Raw genomic sequence first — 13,117 nt, 5'->3', positions numbered from 1 at the left:
TCTGCAAAGCACTGTTCTAAGCACTGGAGTAGATACAGGGTGATCAGATTGTCCCATGTGAGGCTCACAGTTTTAATCCCCATTTTACAGATGAGGGAACTGAGGCTCAGAGAAGTTAAGTGACTTGCCCACAGTCACACAGCTGACAAGTGGCGGAGCTGGGATTCGAACCCCTGACCTCTGACTTCCAAGCCCGGGCTCTTTCCACTGAGCCACGCTGCTTCTCCGATCTATCAGTGATCTATCAGCCATACTGCTTGAGCACTTGCGTGCAGAGCACTGGCAAACAGTGTGGCCTAGTGGATAGAGCACAGGCCTGGGAGTCCAAAGGACCTGTGTTCTAATCTTGGCTCAGCCAGTTGTCTGCTTTTGGACCTTGGGCAAGTCGCTTCTCTTCTCTGTGCCTCAGTTACCTCGTCTGTAAAAAGAACATGAAGAGTGTGAGCCCATGTGGGACGTGGATTGTGTCCAGTCGAAGTGTCTTGTATCGGAGAAGCAGCGTGGCTCAGTGGAAAGAGCCCGGGCTTGGAAGTCAGAGGTCAGGGGTTCAAATCCCGGCTCCTCCACTTGTCAGCTGTGTGACTGTGGGCAAGTCACTTAACTTCTCTGAGCCTCAGTTCCCTCATCTGTAAAAGGGGGATTAAAACTGTGAGCCCCACGTGGGACAATCTGATCACCCTGTATCTACCCCAGCGCTTAGGACAGTGCTCTGCACATAGTAAGCGCTTAACAAATACCAACATTATTATTATTATTACCCCAGCACTCAGTACAGTGTCTAGCATAAGGTAAGCACTTAACAGATACCATAAAGAAAAAAAGAAGAGTTCTTGGGAGAGAACTGTAGAGTTAACAGATACGATCCTGGCCCTCCAGGAGCTGACAGTCTACTGTGGGCAGAGCACTGTACTGAGCATTCAGGAGAGGACAACAGAGTTAGTCAGTCGATCCCCATACTCAAGGAGCTGACAGTCTATTGTGTGTAGAGCCCTGGGCTAAGCTCTCGGAAGAAGGCAATAGAATTAGTAGACAGGATGCCGGCCCTCAAGGAGCTGGCGGTCGGAGCTGACCGAAGCTCTCTGGCTTCTAACAGTCTGTTACTGGTGAAGGTTCCTGCCTCTCCCCACAAGCTGTGGTTCTCCCTCCGCCCACCGCCCACCCCCCTCCCTCCCTCCCACCGGCCACGGCGCGGGAGCCGGGACTCTGAGCCTCAGAGTCGGCTGAGCCTCGGAGCAGCCTGGAACAGCGCCCTTCGGAGACTCGTTTGGTACAAAATGTGAAGCCTGTGTTTATTGCCCATTAAAGCAACCTTTATTTTATGGCAAATGTTGCAGTAATTGCCTTTTACGGAGAGCACTTTGTAACGCGCGGCACGGAGGAGAGCAGGCCGCCCCGGTGCTGTCTGGCGGGACTCGATGGCGCAATTAATTTGACTCCATCTGTTCCCGAGACTTTAGAGGAAAATGGATTTTTGTCGGCGTGCGCTTTAATGAGGAGGATGAAGCATCCGGGCCAGGGGCGGCGGCGGCTCCCTCTCCCCGTGGGGCAGCAGGATCTCTTTCCCACTCAGCTGGCGGTGCGCTTGGCCCCCCCCAGCCCACCGGCCCCCCGGCTGCCCCCGGCCCGATGACAGACGGCCGCCGGCGCCCACCGAGGTGTGATGAAAACGTCAAGCCCAGTGACGGAGGGGCCGCCGGGGCCCGCGGAGAACAACCGCCCCGGCCCAGCCCTGACTGCGGAGATACTGGCCCGCCCAGGAAGTGGGACCAGGGCTGGGGGCCTTCTGCCAAAGGTGGAGAGGGGAGAGTCAGCATATGTGGGATGGTCCGTGCTGGGTCACTGGGGGAGAGTTAGGGATGGAGAGGAGAGAGGGGTTTCGCATGGTCTGGGCTGTGCTGGATCACTGGGGTAGAGTCAGGGTGTAGGATGGTCCATGCTGGGTCATTAGGGAGGGTCACGGATGGAGAAGGGAGAGTAAGGGGTGTGGTATGATCCGGTTTGGAGAGGGAAGAATCCAAGGGTTGGCAGTTTTGGAAGCTGCAGGGCTTCTTCCTGCCCTGGATGCTTTGGGATCAAAACCTGACTAAGATGAAGTTTGTCAGTTAATCAAAAGTATTTGGACACCTCCTGTGTGCCAGGGCTGTCCTGGGCGCCTGCCGTGTGAAAAGCGCTGTGTCTTAGTGCTCGGGAGTGGGAATTTGAATAGGGAAGCCCTGTTTGCCCCAAGTGCCAGCCCTGTTCAGATCTTCTGCCCCCTCCCCATCCGCCCTCCACGGGTGAGTGTCCATGGGAGTGGGAGCCCAGCATTAAGCATTAAGACCACAGCCGGGGTCTTTCCGGGTGGACGGCAGGGTCGGTGGCCCCGAACTGCTGCGGACCCCACTGTGGGGCTGGTCCAGCTGGGGAGTTCCTGCGGGGTCCCACTCCCACCCCTCAAATCCCTGGATGACCCTGGGGCTCTGGAGGGGCCACTGGGTGAGCTGGGTTCCACTACACTTGCTGGTGTGGAGACCCAGTGCCTGAGAGTCAGAAGGACCTGTGTTCTAATGCCGACTCTACCACTTGTCTGCTGTGTGACCTTGGGCAAGTCAATAATAATAATAATAATAATGTTGGTATTTGTTAAGCGCTTACTATGTGCAGAGCACTGTTCTAAGCGCTGGGGTAGACACAGGGGAATCAGGTTGTCCCACGTGGGGCTCACAGTCTTAATCCCCATTTTACAGATGAGGGAACTGAGGCACAGAGAAGTTAAGTGACTTGCCCACAGTCACACAGCTGACAAGTGGCAGAGCTGGGATTCGAACTCATGAGCCCTGACTCCAAAGCCCGTGCTCTTTCCACTGCGCCACGCTGCTTCTCTGTGCTCTTACTTAACTTCTCACTTAACTTCTCTGTGCCTCAATTCCCTCTCTGTAAAATGGGGATTAATACCGTGAGCCCTATATGGGACAGGGACTGTGTCCAACCGATTATTTTGTATCTATCCCAACATTTAGAACAGTGCCTGGCACATAGCACTTAACGACAAGTGCCATGACTATTATTATTGTTATAATCACTTCATGGACCTCCCGCAGTTTTTGGGAGTGTGGACCCATCCCTGCCACGTGCCAGAGTGGCAAGGACTTGGGCGTCACAATAAGAGGGCGGTGCAGTTCACTAGTAGGCAGGCCGCCCCTGGCCCCTCTGGCACATGTCATCGATGCCGCCTACCTGGACCTCAAGCCCTCTGTGGGAGCAAGAAAGAGCCCAACCTCTGCCGTCGATCCAGGGTGGGGCTGGTGGGGCATCGGCGAGTGCTCGCCTCTGCACACAGGGCCGACATCAGTCAGTGGCAGCATCTGCTGGTGTGGAGGGTAGTCCCAACCCCGCTGGGCATCCATTCTGATGCCAGGCCCAAGGGGCGCCAGTCTCTCTGCCTCAGTCTCCCCACAGGGCTGATGATGATGACTGTGGTATTTGTTAAGCTTTTACTAGGTGCCAGGCACTGTAGTAAGTGCTGAGATACATATGAGCTTGTCAGGCTGGACACAGTCTCTGTCCCATGTGGGGCTCACAGTCTTAATCCCCATTTTACAGACGAGTGAACTGAAACACAGAGAAGTGAAGTGACTTGCCCAAGGTCACACAACAAACAAATGGCGGAGCTGGAATTAGAACCCAGGTCCTTCTGACTCCCAGGCCTATGCTGTATCCATGAGGTCATACTGCTTCTCTATCAGAACTGATAGGGCACTGGGGCATAAGTTGCTGGAGAGCTCGGGAGGAATGAAGAGCACGAACTGGGGTGGAGCGGGAGAGGAAGGAGGACAGGTGGGGTGCTGACCAAGTGCCTTGAATCCAAGGGTGAGCACCTTCTATTTGATGCAGAGGTGGGTGGGCAACCTTTGGAGGTTTTCGAGAGCTGGACAGCTGGGGGAAAGATGGATCGCAGAGGGGAGAGGCTGGAGGCAGGGAGGTCAGCGAGGAGGCTGATGCAGTAATGGATTTGGGATATGACAAGCTCTTGGACCAGTACAGCAGCCATTGGGTAGACAGAAAGTGACAGATTCTGGAGATTTGGAAGAAACCCGCCCTGCTGGCCTCTCGTTGGTTTTGTAGAGCAGAGTCTTGTGCGTTGCCTGTGGTGTGGAGGGAGAGCGTGTGAGAGGACTCTTGTGGGGGTCCCCAGAGGCCCCCTCTGGGACCAGAGTTCTCCATAGGTCCAGGCTTTCTGCCACCGGCTGTGGTTCCGATCACTCGGGTGACCTCCCCCAGAGTTGGGATGAAGGTCTGGCCCAGGAGTATCGGGAGGTTCTCCGTGGGTCCCCGCCTGGAGGGCATGGAGAGTTCTTGGTGCCAAGGAGGGCTGTGGCGCTGGTTCCAACCTCCTGTTGGGGACAGAGAATGGAGCCGGACTGACCGGGAGTGCCCCCAGGGCTGGTTCACGGGGAAAAGGAGATCACCCAGGTCTGGGTGAGTGTGGTACATGGGCATCTCGCAGTCCCTGTGGCTTGGGGTGGCTGTGGTACCCAGGGTGTGGCACATATGCAGTACACAATCCCTGGGCCCTCAGGGTGGCTGTCGTACACAGGCAGCACACGCCCCCTGTGCCCCGGGGCGGGTGCGGTACACAGGGTGCGGTACATGAGAGATCCCAGTGCCCTGGGGCAGATGTGGTACACAGGCAGCACGCGGTCATTGGATACCAGGGTAGGGGCAGTAGCGGGGTGGCCTCTGTGCCCCGGGGGAGCTGTGGTACATGGGCAGCAGGTGGTCCCAATGGGCCGAGAACTCGCAGTTTACAAGGTGTGAAGGGGTCAGCGGGACGGTGAGGACCCTCAGCAGGTGGTCAGCCCGCTCCCACTTTCCAGGCAGCACCAATGCTGGGCCCCCACCCCCTCAGCCCAGCTGGCCTACCGAGCACACTCTGCCTTCCAACCCGGACCAGCGACCCCCTCCCCAGGGGCTAATTATGGCTCTCCAGGGCCGAAACTCCCCCACGGGCTCCTGCCACTTTGTGCCCCTGGGCCTGAGGCCCGGGATGTCCAGGGGGTGGAGATGCCGCTGCGGCTTTTGGTCTCGGGGCACCAGGAATTGGTCTGGGCTTTCAGGAGAGCTGTGATTGCTGCAGTTAATTAGCAGTTATTAGCATGCGCGTCTTGGGCCGAATTATGGGAGACCTGCATCTTCCCCGCCCGTTGCCATCACACCTTATCACTGCAGCCATTTGGGGCCAGGCCAGACATGGGCTAATGAAGCTGTCACCTCTCTTGCCCCTCGCTGCTGACCCCACGGGTGGCGATATGACAGACTATTCATTGGGTACGCTCTTCTGGGAAGGATGCTGGTCCGGGCATTGTCCTGCTCCTGTCTGGGTGCCTGCTGCCATATGAGAGGTGTACTGGATGCCTTCTGTGGTGTGACTAGTGTACTGGGTGCCCTCTGTGGAGCAGGTGCTGTACTGGGTACCAGTTTGGACAGAATCTGTCAATCAGTTGTATTTATTGAATGCTTACTGTGAGCAGAGCCCTGTTAAAGCCCTTGGGAGAGTTTGATACAACAATATAACAGACACCTTCCCTGCCCACACGAGCTTACAGTCTAGAGGGGGAGACAGACATTTAAATAAATACATACATACATGCATGCATAAATACATAAATAACAAGCCAGTTAGAGTGCCTAACTAGCCATTGTACTTAGGCTGTGTTGCCCCATGTAGGAGAAGGAATGTGTCATGTCTGACGGTCTTGTATCCACCTGAATGCTAAGCAGCGTGGCTCAGTGGAAAGAGACCAGGCTTGGGAGTCAGAGGTCATGGGTTTGAATCCAGGCTCTGCCACTTGTCAGCTGAGTGGCTGTGGGAAAGTCACTTAACTTCTCTGGGCCTCAGTTCCCTCATATGTAAAATGGGGACGAAGACTGTGAGCCTCACGTGGGGCAATCTGATTACCTTGTATCTAGCCCAGCACTTAGAACAGAGCTCTGCACATAGTAAGCGCTTAACAAATACCCACATTATTATTATTATAGCACTTAAACATAGTAATCACTTAACAAATTCCCCAACTATTTTTATTATTATTGCACTGGCCTATTGAGGAAAGGACACTGTACTGGATTCTGTCCTGTGCACTTGAAAGAGGTACAACAGAAACAAAAGATACGTTCCTTTCCCTTCCCTCACTCACCTAGTAATGGCTGTAAGTTGATGACCGCTGTGGGGAGGCATGTCCTCAAGAAGCCACAGAGAAAAATGCAAATTGTTGGAAGCAATCAGAACGGTGCCAAGGTCTGAAGGAAAGAAGGGCTTTGTGCCACCCCACACCAGGGTACCTGCCACTGGATTCTGCTGCCTAGGCGGGTCAACATCCGAGAGAGAAGCAGTGTCGCCTAGTGGATAGAACACAGGCCTGAGAGTCAGAAGGACCTGGCTTATCTATTGTGTGACCTTGGGTCAGTCACTTCACTTTGCCTCAATTACCTCATGCGTAAAATGGGCATTAAGACTGTGAGCTCCACTTGGGATATGGGACTGTGTCCAATCTTTTGTCTACCTCGTCATTAAGTACAGTGCCTTAGTACTGTAGCAAATACCATAAAAAAAATCAAACACTGTGCCTATAGACAAGGAAGTTGGAAATAAAATTGAGGACCGGGGTGTCCTCTGGGAAATTGGCCAGCAGAAGGTAATGTTGATGGACCATCCAGCTTTTTTTCTTTTAATGTTAAAGTGCTTACTATGTGCCAAGCACTGTACTAAGCAGTAGGGTAGATAGAAATTTATCAGGTTGCCCCTGACCTGCATGGGGCTCTGATCGCTTACAGATGGGGCAATTAAGGACTCTTAGAAATGAAGTGATTTTCCCAAGGTCACACAGCAGACAGGTGGTGGAGCCGGGAATAGAACCCAGGTCCTTCTGACTCCCAGTCTGTGCTCTTTCCACCAGGCCATAATAATAAGAATGACATTTGTTAAGCACTTACTATGTGCCAAGCACTGTTCTAAGCACCGTGGTAGATGCGGTAATTAGGTTGTCCCACGTGGGGCTCACAGTCTTCATCCCCATTTTACAGTTGAGGGAACCGAGGCACAGAGGAGTGAAGTGGCTTGCCCAGGGTCACACAGCGGACAAGTGGTGGAGCCAGGATTACGCGGCTTTACCTCAGCCCTTGAGAATCCCCAAGGACCCAGGACTGTGTCTTTTCACCAGGGTATTCTTGCCTCATGCTTAGTGCACTGATCTGCACTCAGTAAGCTTTTAATATTCAATCGTAATTATTGAGCACTTACTGGGTGCAGAGCACTATGCTAAGTGCTCGGGAGAGGACAATGTAACATACTCTGACTAATATAACTTTAATGCATATTATTACTAGCAAATTGCAGGGCCCGGGCCCCATGTGGACTGCCAGGGGTGCCAGAGGGGCTGGGAGGGGGCTGTGGCAGGGGCGGTGGCCACCAAAGTGAAGTCCATGTTCAGTTGTCTCGTCGCCTTCGTGGTCCCATACGGCCCTCTGGCCCACCCCATCCCCCCTGCCCCGAGAGGGACAGTGGCAGTCAGACAGATGGGCACCGCCCCTAGATCGGAAGATCGGAGCAGACAGGGAATGCATCTGTGATATTGTACTATCCCAAATGCTTAGCACAGTGGTCTGCATCCAATAAATGCCAAATAAAATGACTGACTGATGGTCTTGGTCCATGCCTGACATCACGACTGAGCCATAGCAGCACGTACCGGGAACCAGGAGAGGCGGTGCTCAACTCAGCCACCGGGCATGAAGTCTCATTAAAGGCATATGAGAGGCTGGGAAAGGGGGCATTTCTGGGGAGGCAAGGGGTGGGGGAGGGCTGAAGGGCACCCCCACAGGATAATGGCAAAACCAAGATGAAGAAAACCTCCCTTCTCCCAAAGGGCCACCTCAGCCCTTCACCTAACTTATCCTCACAGCACCCCCGGCCATAGACAGGTGGGATCTTCTCCCCGTTTCCCAAATGTGGAAATGGAGGCCCAGAGAGAGGTCCCGAGCTGTCTCCATCATCAGCCCTCCTGCTTATTCTTTTTGCCCAGACGCCCACCCCCCACGGCCCCATAGTTAGAGTGGAAGCTTCTAGTGGACCGGGAGCATTTCTCATGCCTCTGTGGTCTCTCCAGGGCATTGGCTACAGTGCTCTTCACCCAGCAGGTGCCCAGTAAGTACCATGTGCTCTTTTCCCACTTGATTTGGGTCTCCTGTCTTCCAGGCCCGGGCAATGTCTCCCAGGCCACACTGCCCGCAGACGGGCCCGACGTCGGTGTCCCGGTGGCAGAAGAGTTGAGTACGAGGCACAGGGAGTAGGTTGGCTTGACAGGAATAAAAGTCCGAGCTGGAGGGTGGTGGGAGGGGAGAGTAGGGAGGGAAAAGAGCTGATTCAGGTCTTAGGGGTGGCTGTGGTGCCATCCAGAGGTTCTTCCTGAGGCAGAGGGAGATGGGGAGGTGTTGGGGAGTTTTGAGATGTCGGGAGTGGCATTTCTGGATTCCCGACCCTTCCCGCTCCCCCAAGGGCCCTGGCTCAGTTTGCCTCGAGCCGCCAAGTCTAAGCTCTGCCACCAGGCAGCCAGGCAAGTCACATCATCTCTCCATTCCTCGGTTCCCTTGTCCGTAAAATGGGGATGGGAGGGAAACCCTGCCTTCCTTCCTCACAGGGTTGTCGCAAGGGCAAAAATGAGATGAGTAACGTAGCAGTGCTTTGGAATTTAAGCACTTCCTATGTGTCAGGCACTGTACTAAGCTCTTGGGTAGATACAAGATTAGATTGGACACAATACTGTCCCACATGAGACTCACAGTCTTAATCCCCATTTACAGATCAGGGAACTGAGGCACAGTGAGGTGGCATACCCAAGGTCACAGCCGACAAATGGCGAAGCCGGCATTAGAACCCAGGTCCTTCTGACTCTCAGGCCCGGGCTCTATTTTCTAGGCCGTGCTGCGAGACACCTTAATAATTGCCACTGTTGGATTTCTCACCTTCCTCCTCAAAGATGGTGAGGATGGTAGCGCCCCAAGGCCCCGCAGCGACTCTACGGTGCTCCACGAGTGGCGGCCCCCTCGGCGGCTCCAGGCTCTCTGCGGCTGACCATGGCTCTGGCGGTCCAGGGCGACCTCCCCAACCTCGGGAGCACCAGCGGGTCTCTGAGGGACCCAGTGCCGGGAGAGTCGCTGGTGCGGAGGAGGATGTGGGGGCTGCAGGGCTCCCGTCCTCAGCTTTGCTCAGGCCCCATCTCCCAGGGGAAGGAGGGTCTACCTGGGGACAAGCAGGCCGCGGGCACGAGTGTGAGGGCAGGGGTGAGGGCTGACACATGAGCCAGAAGAAGGGACCGGAGGCGGGAATGCGGCTGAGGGATTGATCGGGGAAGGCTTCCCTGCCATTGGTGAAGGGGAGGGATGCAGAGCGGTCAGCAGAGAGCTTTCAGGAGACCCTCCCCCCCTTCCCCACCCGTGGCTCCTTTGTCCTGTTGCTGCCGCTGTCTCTTGATTGGTTACTGTGTGTAGCGTGGCCACTCGCACTGTCTTACGCACGCTCACGGCACACTCACAATTATACGGGTGTACACACGAGCACACACCGAGCTCAGCACTCATTTATCCACTGCTTCCTCGGGTTTGGAGTGTGTATGTGTGTTAGGGCTCTGTATGTGTGTGCGTGGATTTAGGTGTGAGCCATATGGGTGTGTGGGAGAGGGAGTGAGCAAGGCCAGCCTCCTGGGGTGTCCATCACTGTAGGCCAAGTAGAGTAGAGGCCCCACGTGTCGCACTGGAATTACTCCAAGATGAAGCCAGTGGGGGCTGCATGGACTCAAGTAGGAGGAGGAGGAGGAGAAGGAAGAGGAGGAGAAGAAGTTGGTAGGAATCTGGGCCCCGGATGTTAGCAGGGCCGAAGGGAGCAGCCTGGGATGGGGTGGCTTCCTGTTGCTTGGGTGGACAAGGGCCTGGCTGGAAAAGAGGATGGAGACTCGGTGAGGTTTCATTCATTCATTCAATAGTATTTATTTAATGCTTACTATGTGCAGAGCACTGTACTAAATGCTTGGAATGTACAATTGGGGAACAGATAGAGACAATCCCCGCCCAATAACGGGCTCACAGTCTAAATGGAGGAGAGAGACAGCAAAGCAAAACAGAACAAAACAACATCGACAAGATAAATGGAACCATACAGATATAATGATGGTATTTGTTCATTCATTCATTCATTCAATAGTATTTATTGAGCGCTTACTATGTGCAGAGCACTGTACTAAGCGCTTGGAATGAACAAGTCGGCAACAGATAGAGACAGTCCCTGCCGTTTGACGGGCTTACGGTCTAATCGGGGGAGACGGACAGACGAGAATAATGGCGATAAATAGAGTCGAGGGGAAGAACATCTCGTAAAAACAATGGCAACTAAATAGAATCGAGGCGATGTACATTTCATTAACAAAATAAATAGGGTAATGGAAATATATACAGTCGAGCGGACGAGTACGGTGCTGAGGGGATGGGAAGGGAGAGGGGGAGGAGCAGAGGGAAAGGGGGAAAAGAGGGTTTAGCTGCGGAGAGGTGAAGGGGGGTTGGTAGAGGGAGTAGAGGGAGAAGAGGAGCTCAGTCTGGGAAGGCCTCTTGGAGGAGGTGAGTTTTAAGTAGGGTTTTGAAGAGAGGAAGAGAATCAGTTTGGCGGAGGTGAGGAGGGAGGGCGTTCCAGGACCGCGGGAGGACGTGGCCCAGGGGTCGACGGCGGGATAGGCGAGACCGAGGGATGGTGAGGAGGTGGGCGGCGGAGGAGCGGAGCGTGCGGGGTGGGCGGTAGAAAGAGAGAAGGGAGGAGAGGTAGGAAGGGGCAAGGTGATGTAGAGCCTTGAAGCCAAGTGCTTGCTATGTGCAGAGCCCTGTTCTAAGCACTGGGGTAGATATAATAATAATAATGTTGGTATTTGTTAAGCGCTTACTATGTGCTGAGCACTGTTCTAAGCGCTGGGGTAGACATAGGGGAATCAGGATGTCCCACGTGGAGCTCACAGTCTTAATCCCCATTTTACAGATGAGGTAACTGAGGCACAGAGAAGTTAAGTGACTTGCCCACAGTCACACAGCTGACAAGTGGCAGAGCTGGGATTCAAACTCATGACCTCTGACTCCAAAGCCCGTGCTCTTTCCACTGAGCCACGCTGCTTCTCTATAGGGTAATCAGGTTGTCCCACGTGAGGCTCACAGTCTTAATCCCCATTTTATAGATGAGGTAACAGTGGCACAGAGAAGTTAAGTGACTTGCCCACAGTCACACAGCTGACAAGTGTCAAAGCAGGAATTTAAACCCAGATCTACACATCATTAACAAAATAACTAGAAAAATAAATAATTTATACAAATACGCGCCGTGCTGAGGGGAGGGGAAGGGGGAATGGAGAGGGGAGGAGGAGCAGAGGCAAAGGGGGGGCTCAGTCTGGGAAGGAGGGCCTACCCACCCCACCGCAATCTTGGTTGCACCCTCAGTTGCACGCTTGCCCCGGAGCATTTAGCACCAACAGCGTGTCGACCAAGGGCACGCGGGGATCATTTGTTGTTTGGAAAAGCGCTTAGTCCAGTGCTGTGCACGTAGTAAGCGCTCAATAAATACCATTGAATGAATGAAAATCTGGATTTCCTCCTCGAGGGGAAAGGCTGGTCGGCGGGGACCAGAGCTGTGATCAGGTGGCGCCACCTCATGGCGGCCCCGGGCACTGCAGCCTCCCTCCTCTGGGACGCGGTGATGCCACATTGTGGCATTCATTCATTCATTCATTCATTCATTCATTCAATAGTATTTATTGAGCGCCTCCTATGTGCAGAGCACTGTACTAAGCGCGTGAAATGTACAATTCGGCACCAGAAAGAGACCATCCCTGCCCAATGACGGGCTCACAGTCTAAAAGGGGGAGACTGACAGCAAAACAAAACAAGTAGGCAGGCATCGATACCATCAAATAGATCAATAGAATTATAGATATATATATATATATATACACATGATGAGTAATCATCACGAATATTATCATCCTGGGTCAAGGTGGTAGAGAAGCAGCGTGGCTCCGTGGAAAGAGTCCGGGCTTGGGAGTCAGAGGTCATGGGTTCTAATCCCGGCTCTGCCGCTTGTCAGCTGGGTGATTTTGGATAAGTCACTTCACTTCTGGACCTCAGTTACTTCATCTGTAAAATGGGGATGAAGACTGTGAGCCCCACGTGGGACAACCTGATCACCTTGTATCCCCCCCAGCCCTTAGAACATTGCTTTGCACATAGCAAGTGTTTAACAAATACCAACATCGTTATTATTATTACCCATCAGTCAATCGGATTTATTGAGCACATACTGTGTGCAGAGCACTGTACTAAGAGCTTGGGAGCAAACAATATGACAGACACATTCCCTACCCACAACACAAGCTTGGGTATTATAGAGGGGGGAGGTGGGCTTTGGCTGGAACTCAGCGGTGTCTCCTCATAGTAGCCCCAGACATTTTGGGGAACGTGTCTGTTGTATTATACTCTCCCAAGCGCTCAGTACAGTGCTCTGCACACCGTAAGCGCTCCATAAATATGAGTGAATGACTGGGTGAATGAATATAAGCTTCTGAGGTGGGCTCCGCAGGTCCCTGGGTCAAGGGTACTGAGGGCTCGGAGGGGGCGGATTAGATGTGGTGCTGGTGGTGGGTACCTGGTGGCGGCTGTGGGCACAGCAGGCCCCGTCCTTGGGTGGACTCGAGCCCACCCGTGCGTGGGAGAATCAGCTGCTTAGTGGAAAGAGCACGGGCTTGGGAATCAAAAGGTCGTGGGTTCTAGGTCATGGGTTCGACTCCTGGCTCTGCCACTTGTCAGCTGTGTGACAGTGGGCAAGTCACTTCACTTCTCTGTGCCTCAGTTGCCTCATCTGTAAAATGGGGATTAACTGTGAGCCTCACGTGGGACAACCTGATGACCCTGTATCTCCCCCAGCGCTTAGAACAGTGCTCTGCACGTAGTAAGCGCGTAACAAATACTAACATTATTATTAATCCTGGCCCCCCGCCACTTATCAACCATGTGACTTTGGGCGAGTCACTTCACTTCTCTGTGTCACAGTTCCCTC

At 53.7% G+C, this 13,117-nt stretch overlaps 1 protein-coding gene across 1 annotated transcript in view; it reads left to right on the top strand.

The window, feature by feature from the left end:
• Nucleotides 1–13,117, top strand: part of AUTS2 (activator of transcription and developmental regulator AUTS2) — a 153,603-nt gene that overhangs the window by 114,314 nt on the left and 26,172 nt on the right. The gene's annotated exons all lie outside the window — the stretch shown is intronic.

The sequence above is a fragment of the Ornithorhynchus anatinus genome, chromosome 17 (genome assembly GCF_004115215.2).
Source record: "Ornithorhynchus anatinus isolate Pmale09 chromosome 17, mOrnAna1.pri.v4, whole genome shotgun sequence".
NCBI lineage: Eukaryota > Metazoa > Chordata > Mammalia > Monotremata > Ornithorhynchidae > Ornithorhynchus > Ornithorhynchus anatinus.
Note: the sequence above shows the minus strand (reverse complement) of the source record. Positions and strands in the feature narration are given on the sequence as shown.